Here is a 9090-nt window from a genome sequence, read left to right as displayed (position 1 = left end):
ACTTGGCCTTCAAGGGAGCTGTCCATCTTTAAATGCACTGACCGGTAGGTAGGCTTGAATAAAGGAAGGAGCGTGTGGTATAAAAGGGGGTGTCTGGCGTTGCCTGGAAGCACAGCACAGATAGAAAGTGACTCAGAGGCTAAGCAAGACTCGTGAGTTTTGAGGATTCTTTCAGCTGCTGAGGCATGTTGCCAGAGTCCCAGGAAACACTATACCCGTGACAGGGACACAATACTCCATCTTGGGCACATACAAAAAATTCCAAGTTCAGAAAAACACAACCTCACCTAAACCTCCTCAGAAAGAATGTTCTTCTGGGGACTGCTGTAGATGTTCCCGGGGTCAATGTAGGTGGATTTGGGGTTTCCTTCCTAGTGGCACTTACGGGTTTAAGATTTTTAATTCTTAGCAAAACATCTTTATATAACTGATATTTTGAGATGGTTTCTCTCCTTGGTGTGTACTCTCTGGTGGATGCAAAGACTTGTACTCTGGCTGAAGGCCTTGCCACACTCATCACACTTAAAAGGTTTCTCCCCTGTGTGCACTCTCTGGTGAATGCAGAGGCTAGAACTCTGACTGAAGGCCTTCCCACACCCACAACACCTATAGGGTTTCTCCCCTGTGTGCACTCTCTGGTGGATGCAGAGGCTGGAGCTCTGACTAAAGGCCTTCCCACACTCGTAACATTTGTAGGGCTTCTCTCCAGTGTGGACTCTTTGATGCATGCAGAGGCTGGAGGTGTGCCTGAAGGCTTTCCCACACTCTTCACATTTGAAGGGTTTCTCCCCAGTGTGGACTCGCTGGTGCATACAAAGGTTAGAACTATTACTGAAGCCTCTCCCACACTCACTGCAGACATACGGCTTCTCGCCAGTGTGGACTCTCATGTGGATTTGAAGATGGGAGCTCCAGTTGAAGGCTTTGCCACACTCATAGCATTTATAGGGCTTTTCCACAGTGTGGATTTTCTTATGTCTATTCAGTTTTGTTGTCGTGCTAAAATCCTTACCACAATCATCACATTTATAGACCTTCTCTCCTGTGTGGTCTCGCCAATGAATATGAAGTTCTGATATGTGAAAGAAACCCTTATCACACTTGTCACATTTATGGGGTTTCTCTGCTGTGTGGATTTTCTGATGCATAAAAAGATCTGCTCTCTCAGAGAAAAATTCCCTGCACATGGGGCACTTGTAGATCATTTTTCCTATTTGGTATTGTGACTTAGAGAAGAAAGTATCCTTACAACTATGAGTTCCAGGACTGCTACTTCATAAAGCCTCTTATTTTGCCATCTTGGCAGTCTATCTCAGGCTTGCTCTATTGGGCAAGCTTACCGTCAGCCTCAGCTTCTCCCTGCCTGTCTTTCTGTGGAAGGCTTCTTCCTGCATAGTGTTCCTTACTCAGAGTTCTTACTGATTACAAAGTCGCACTGACTTTCATAAGAATCCCATAGCTCACCAGCACAGAGCTTTCTTTCCTTTAGATTCCCTGTGGTCAACATTCCAGGGGCAGGAATGAGGAAGCTTTGTTCTGAGCCCCTGGAGTCTTTCCGATGTGCAGTACTCTTCTACTTCTCACTCATAAAACAAAGCCTGTGTAGTGCGATCTGTCTGTCCAGGGCAGAAGGTGCCAGCTGATGGCGAGTCCCGGTAGCACCCTCAGAAGAGTCAGAATGTCGCTCTGCCTCCTGCCCATCAGATGGCAGGTCTAGATAGCATGAAAGTTCCTTGGCTCCAGGGATAGCCAGTCTTGCTCCTGGGAACTCTATACAGTAGCACGCTGGTTTTCTGTAATACAAACAATAAACAACATACAACATCCTTTCTGCCCAGAAACATCCATTGATCTCAGGATTAATGTTAATTAAATGGGACAGAGGGGGCATGGGGGAACAGCGCGCACACACACACACACACACACACCCCTTTACCTTTTTTTTGATCCTGAAGAGGCAGCTCTCTCATCTTCCAGAGGTATGTCTCTTAGACTTGCAGGTCTGAGAAGAGAATTTGAAGATATCATGCTCCTGTTCTAGGCCAAGTACACGATCAATTACAGCAGCTCATCAGTTATCTGAACATCATGGAGAGAATCTGACAGAAGAGAATTCCTCTCAAGACTCAAAAGCAAGTTTGAGGATTAGCTGTCCTGAAGAATAAGAAGCACCACCTCTGCTTTGAAAGATTGACCCCACATGTGAGAAAGAAGATGCATGTCAGCATCAAACATTGCCTGGCTAACCCTCCTCAATGCCTTCCTGGCATGCTAATAGCTTCCGATCTTCACCCTGGCACTGGGGCCCTGCATGGCCTGCCTGGTCCTCTCTGCTCCTCTCTGCTTTCTGTACTTCACTTTCCTCTTCAGTTCCCACACAATCCAACTGCAGCCTGCCTTAAGGCCTTTCCATCTGCTCCCAGGGGAGCAGGGCTGGATCCACTCTCTCATGTGGCTATGTCAGATCCCATTCCCCTGAGCAAATGAGGCCCTTAGCAGGAGTCAACATTAATCTCAGCTGGGTTTGTCAAAGCACATGTAACTTGTAATTATTTTGGGGTTTGATCCCTCCTGTACTGGGATGTAAGCACTGTGAAAGATAACTCGGCATGCTGCTTACTACCACGCTCTGGCAGTCAGTGCTTGCTAAGTATGTCCATGGTCTTTTAGGACCCTACTCACACCCCACCGGGGCTGCCTCATTCTAGAGAACAGATAGGAAAACATCTGCCATTGCCTTATTTTAGGCTGTGGGTAGTCCCAGGGGACAAAAATAGAAAGATGAGGTGGAAGCTGAAGAAGCAAAAATCCCCCAATCACTCACTGGAGATTATCTGAGGCCATGTCAGCAATCTTTTCATCTCACACATTTTATACAGTGATACATCAATTAATGAATAAAATGGCATCAATAGGCTGCGTGTGTGTGTGTGTGTGTGTGTGTATACACACGTGACATAGCACATACACACGGAAGTCAGAAACTCCTCACGAGCTGGTCCTTCCTTTCCACTTGTTTTGTCATTGTGTGCTGTAGGGAGTCTTCTGTCCCCCCATTTCACTGTGAGTGCTGGGATTATAGACACACACTAACATACTTGTGCCCGTGCTCAGCTTTACCAAGGTTCTGCAGACTCCAACCTCAGTCCTTGTGCTTACACAGCATCTGCTTTTACCTACCGAGCCACCTCCTCCACACCTTCAGAAAACCTCCATAAAACAGCAGATTTTTAAAAAGGACTATTTTGTTTTTATGGCTGTATGTACATTCCGTGCGTGCGTGCGTGTGTGTGTGTGTGTGTGTGTGTGTGTGTGTGTGTGTGTTGGTGCCCATGGAGGTTAGAAAAAGGTGCCAGATCCTCTGAAGGTAAGAGTTACAGGTGGTTCAGAGCTATCTGATGTGGGTGCCGGGAACTGAACTCTGGTCCTCAGGAAGAACAGCAAGAATGCTTAACCACTGAGCCATTTCTACAGCCCCTAAAATGACACTTAACAATTGCTCCAAATACAGACAAGGTATATGGTGACCAAAACGTCAATAGAGAGCTTGCTCTGGGTCAAAGTGTTAGGACTGTGACATCTTCACAATAAGGCAGTGGTCACTGTCCCAGGCCAAACCGAACCTCTCTCTGTGGTAAGTTGCCAGGGAGCAGGCTGAGAAACCTGAGCCAGGCTGTAGAGGCAGTTACCCTGTTTGCGGCAAGAAGCCAAGGGCGCAGGGGGTGGGGCTCTGGATCAAAGACAGCCGGACTACCATACAACAGCAGGTCTTCCTTTGGAACCTGACACAAATAAACCACCAGCTCAAAGAGGCTATTGGGTGGCACATGGGTACTGTACCTACAAGGAAATGCCACTACAGTACATAAACCAATGTCTAGTCTTGGGTCACTGTGATGTCCACAGGAGTGGCAAGGTGATATGGTGCTTCAGAAACAAAACAAGGAAAAAGAAAAGGAGGAAAAGTAAAAAGCACAAAGGACAAGCCTTTCAAGCCAGTGAATCCAGAGTACAGGAGAGGATGAGGAAGAATAATGTGTATCACGCTGAAGTGCCAGTGCACAAAAGGCTGAGGGCCAGGCACACCATCACCCCAAATCGTTCAAGGCTCCACTTGAGCCTGTACCCAGGAGCATGAGCTGTAAGTATCTCAGAAGAGCTGAGAAAGGCAGGGCTACTGCAGCCACAGAGGACAAAGGAAGCCAGCCACTGGCCTTCCTCTGAGCCAACACCAGACACAATTTTTAGGAGAATGAAACAAAACAAAAAAAGCAACTGAAACTCCAGAAAATGTCCTAGGGAACCAGCCAAAGGCCTAAACACTAGACAAAGCTCCACAGGTTGGATCTCTATAGACAAAGGTGTGGCTCAGTGATGTGCCATGAGCGCCAGAACTCTGAAGGTTTAAGAGCACAAGGCTTCTAGAATGCTCAAGACTTGGCCTTATGCCTCATCTTCAATATCCAGCAGGGCCTGCTTGGTGTGCTTGCCTGCTCAAAGTGACCTCACACTGCAGGTGAAACTGAAGACTGGTGCTCACGTGAGGCAAGAAGTCAGGAAATGAGTTTTAAATGCCAGGAAAGGATACCAAGAGAGGCTCTAGGCTGTGGCACTGAGGGGACCCTGATGGTAGGACACATCCAGAACAGGGGGGACCGGGGGGAGGGCTGGTGGCAGACTACCCTCCGAGGCTGTCAGGCCCCAAAGCTACACACAGCTTTGTGTTGCTGCTACCACACCGACACTCCTCCTCCACAACTGCACACGCCCCAGCTCCGAGTTCCAGGAAAAGAGAACAGAGCAAGCACAGATACTCCAAATGAGACCCAACCTGAGGCAGAACTTGAGTCACAGACTCTACTTAGGAAAAAGTTCAGAGCCTGGCTGGGGAGGAAGGGCTGGTAGTGGCATTGGAAACACGGCTTCCTTTAACGTTCCCTGGTACATGCACTGCAGACCAGAACGTTTAAGTTTACTGATTGAAAAAGGTGAGCTCTTGACTTTCTGAGGGATTTCTCCACGCAGGCCCATAATTTCCACCCAGTAATGCAGAGCAAGTGTGTGCAGTCTCCACAGAGCAGCAGCTGGGGAGGCGGCACACTGGAGCAGGGACCAGGAGAATGTAGATGCCAACACTAGATGCCTATTCTCTGAAGTGGAAGCAGAGGATGGTAAGCTATAACTGTGTGCCATGCATGGACACTTGGGTAGGGGGACCCCAGTGAAGTTCCTGGAAAGCTGCAGCTACACACACAGCCTCCAACTTCAGCCAGCCATTGTGGAACAGGCAGAGGTCAGGACTTCCACACAGGCACGCAGCTGTCCTCACTGGCTGAGGAAACCTGAAACTAGAAACCCCGCAGTTGAACTTGCCCAGCCTGGCTAGCCAGGTGAGGTGAGCAGAATGGCACCCTGGGAGATAACTCTTAGGAGACTACAGGAAGATGTGTGCAGAGCACCTGGGGGCTGATGGCATTTGAAATAGGGGTGGGAAGATGATGATTTTCCAAAGATGGGAAACTGAGTGGGGGGCACATGTTGAATGGAATGAAAAGAAAGGGATTTAGACATGTCCTCCCTCAGCACCAGACCTGGCATACAAGTCCCAGCATGGTTTGGCATCTATTTTACTAGCTGAGATGCTGTATATGGCCTTTAGAAGGAGCTGGCTCTGGGAGCTCAAGGCTACAGTGCTCTGTGCTTTGTTCTATTTGAAAAAAAAAAAAGGGCACACATGCTCAGGCTGCTAAGATCATACTTCTCTAAAAGTTGGACTCCCCTCCTGCCTATGTACTCAGAGGGAAGGGGTACAGCTATGTATCTCATTTCCATACTTTCCTCCAAGAGATGACACTAAACTAGCCCTAACTTCCCCCTTTCCAGTCTAGTGCTTTCATCTCTCCAGGAAACAAAGTTCCATAAGCAGTGAGTAGTTCCCCTCAACCCATGTAGCTGGTAGCAGCAGGGCAAAGGGGGTAGCCAAGACTCACCACCAGAGCAGCCAGTACTAAGAGTCTGTATGCCATAGGCATAGTGCAGGTAGCACTGCCTCATCCCCACCCACAACACACAAGCACGCCTTGTCTCAGGCACACAAGAATGAGTAACAGTGCCCTAGGCCAGGGACCCCAGTAGAAGCAGCCACCAACACTCCTCATGATGCACATTCTTCCCAATCCAGCCCACTACCCTAATTCTACTCCTTAAATCTGACCCATGTGCCCACCGTCAACCAGAGACCAAACCACAGACACACATATATGTACAGATATTTTCAGCTCAAGAGAGGCTTGAAGCTCTTCTCAGGACCAGCAGGCTCTGCACAGATAGCGGTACGTTCAAGCCTGTTCTTGAGAGCACCTCAGCTCTGAATTCTTACAAGAACTCTTTCTGTATCTCCCATTTGGTGTCCAGCGCATTCTTCTGCTTTTCTTACACACAATGAACAGAACCCTCTTATCTAAGGAGCCTTAGGATGCACAGTGGCTCATACACAACAAACATCTTGGAATCTGAGCTCCAGTTTGCTGTGGAATAGTCCTTCTGTATACTGTGAATATGTACTGCTCTCATTAGTTAATAAAAAAAAAAAAAAAGCTGACTGGCCTATAGCAAGACAGAATAAGGCTAGGCAGGAAAGCCAAACTGGAAATGCTGGGGGGAAGAAGGGCAGAGTCAGAGAGATGCCAGCTACCTGGGAAGCAAGATGCTAGAGGACAGGTAAAGCCATGAGCCATGTGGCAATAAATAGATTAATAGAAATGGGTTAATTTAAATGTAATAGCTAGTTAGTAATAAGCCTGAGTTATTGGCTGAGCATTTATATTCATATAAAAGCCTCTGCATGTTTATCTGGGATCAGGGGGTTGGGACAGAAAAACGTCTACACCACTTACTAGCATTGTGACCTCAAGCACATTATCTCCCAAGACCCAACTTCCTCAAATGTTAGAGACAGAATACCATACCCTCATCTGATCTCAGGGTCCTGTGAAAAGGCACTTAAAACAGTATATGAGCACTATGTGACCAGTGTGTCTGCCTGGAAAACACAGGGACCCATGCTACTGTCACCTGAGGGGAGCTACAGAAACCCATGAAGAACAGCTTATCCTCCTTGGTATCCTAACTGCATCCCTTCCTTAAGGACTTCCTTTCCATTTTTAAACAGTGACAAAATATTAAAAAATGTTTTAGCATTTATGTATTTTGTGTATAATAAAAAAATGTGTGTCTGCAAGCTTGCCTTAGTGCATAATATAGAGATCAGAAAACAACTTGCAACAATCAATTCTCCCCTTCACCATGGGGATCAAACTCAGGTGGTCAGGGCTGGAGTAAGAACCATTATTTGCTGAGCCATCTTGCTGGCCCTGAATTAACATTCTTGTCATTTTTAAATTTTCATTTCTATTATGGGAGACATCAAAGCTTGTAACCACAGAATTTTAAAGCTCTCTGATAATTTTTCTAAGCTTGAAGAGGCTCAGAGACGCCAAGGGCTGAGAATCTACATAAAACCCACCCTGGAAGAGGCTTGGGCATATGTGAATAGCAGCACACACTTGCATGTCCTTTGTGATTTCCACCATCCTCAGAATGGAAATCAGACTGTCCTCAACATAAAGTGGGGGGCAGGACAGGGGACAACACAAAACTATCCCCAAGTCCTCTAAAATCATTCCAATGTATTTGCTTTAAAGGAGTATCATTTCCAAGTGGGAGCAGCTTACTAATCTTGGTCCTCAGCTGCTCCCCTGAAGGATGGGAGCCCACTTGTAAGAGAGTGCGGCCCACCTCAAAAGCAGTCAGGAAGCCTCAGAGATTAAAAAAAAAAAAACAAAAACCAACCAACCAAACAAACAAACAAACAAACAAACAAACCCCAACCAGGCTCTAATTTGGCAGGTCTGAGATGAAGCACAATTCCAAGGTTCCTAAGTCCCTGTCACACCAAATTCAATAAAAAGACCATTTGGTATTGAGGCCTGTGTGCTACCCACCCGCGACCAATGGGATGACAGGATACCACTCCTTCCCCAGGTCTAGGCACACAACTGTCAGGTAACCTTCCTCCCATCAACACTACCACTGCAGAAAGCCGCAGCTGAACACCAAGGAGCACCCTTAGCTAAGAGGTCTGGTCCATTCATCTTCACTCAATGCCTAGGACTGTGCAATTTGGCCAGGGCCTCTTTGCTTCTGTCAGTACCAGCAGCCCGGAAGACGCCTTTCCACTGCCCAGGGAGGCTTATGCTCCACAGAGTCCTCACACTTCCTCTGGCACTCTACACCAGCTCTCCTCTTTCTCATCAGTCACATCAGATGTGTCCTGGGCCACTGCCCCACAAGTCACAGTGAGGCCCTACCTACAAGCTGTCCCAGCTCTTTCTTAATACAGCTGCTAAGGCTTGCAACTCTGTGCACCACACCTGACCTCCAGCTGATGACAAGTGGGAAAACCTGGGGCAGACCACCCTTTCTCAGGGTACTGTCTGTCACAGCAGGCAAGTGGGCCTTCTTCCTGCTCAGGGCCAATTACAAATACTGAAAGCCAGACAGACGGTCAGAGTTGGTACAAGTCCAACTTAGACTAGTCCCATCATGTACCAGGGTTGCATGAGTCTGTTTTGTATGGTCGGACCTGCTATGCTAACAGGCCATAGTCCAGAAAACTTCTGAACACAGGACTGCCTCAGAGCAGGGCCCTCAAACAGGGCTTCCCTCTGGGGCTGGATGCCAATGGACGGTATCCCAGCAATGGGTCATAAGGATTTAGATGCTCCTTTAGCAGTCGGCTTCTCCTGGGTGAATTCTGAGTGCCCTCCTGCCTCCACTGTAACAGAAGATGCTTCCCGAAGGGTTTCCATACCCTTTAGGTTCCGAAACCTTTAGGCTGCTTCTTAGACTTGTCCAAAGTAGCTGTCTGTCTGTCTGTCAGATAGCCTTCCTTTACACATCTGCGGCTCCCAACCCTCAAAATCTTCCTTCTCTGGCCTTGCCCAGTGCTGCCATCATTTCCTTTCATCTTTCTTCCTAAATATAGGTGCCCCTGAAGTTCTGTTCTGACGCCGTTGTTTTTAGTGCAGT

General features: G+C 47.6%; 1 long non-coding RNA gene across 1 annotated transcript; it reads right to left on the bottom strand.

Moving 5' to 3' along the window:
• Positions 1-915: 915 nt before the first annotated feature.
• LOC131897807 (uncharacterized) lies at positions 916-2317 on the bottom strand. Its single transcript, XR_009375803.1, has 2 exons — positions 1937-2317; positions 916-1793 (listed from the first exon to the last, which is right to left on the bottom strand). It is a non-coding gene; the product is annotated as an uncharacterized LOC131897807 (long non-coding RNA).
• Between the last annotated feature and the right edge of the window lie 6773 nt (positions 2318-9090).

This window comes from Peromyscus eremicus, chromosome 23 (genome assembly GCF_949786415.1).
Source record: "Peromyscus eremicus chromosome 23, PerEre_H2_v1, whole genome shotgun sequence".
NCBI classification, from domain to species: Eukaryota; Metazoa; Chordata; class Mammalia; order Rodentia; family Cricetidae; genus Peromyscus; species Peromyscus eremicus.
The sequence above is the reverse complement of the archived record's forward strand: the minus strand, read 5'-3'. Positions and strand labels throughout refer to the sequence as shown.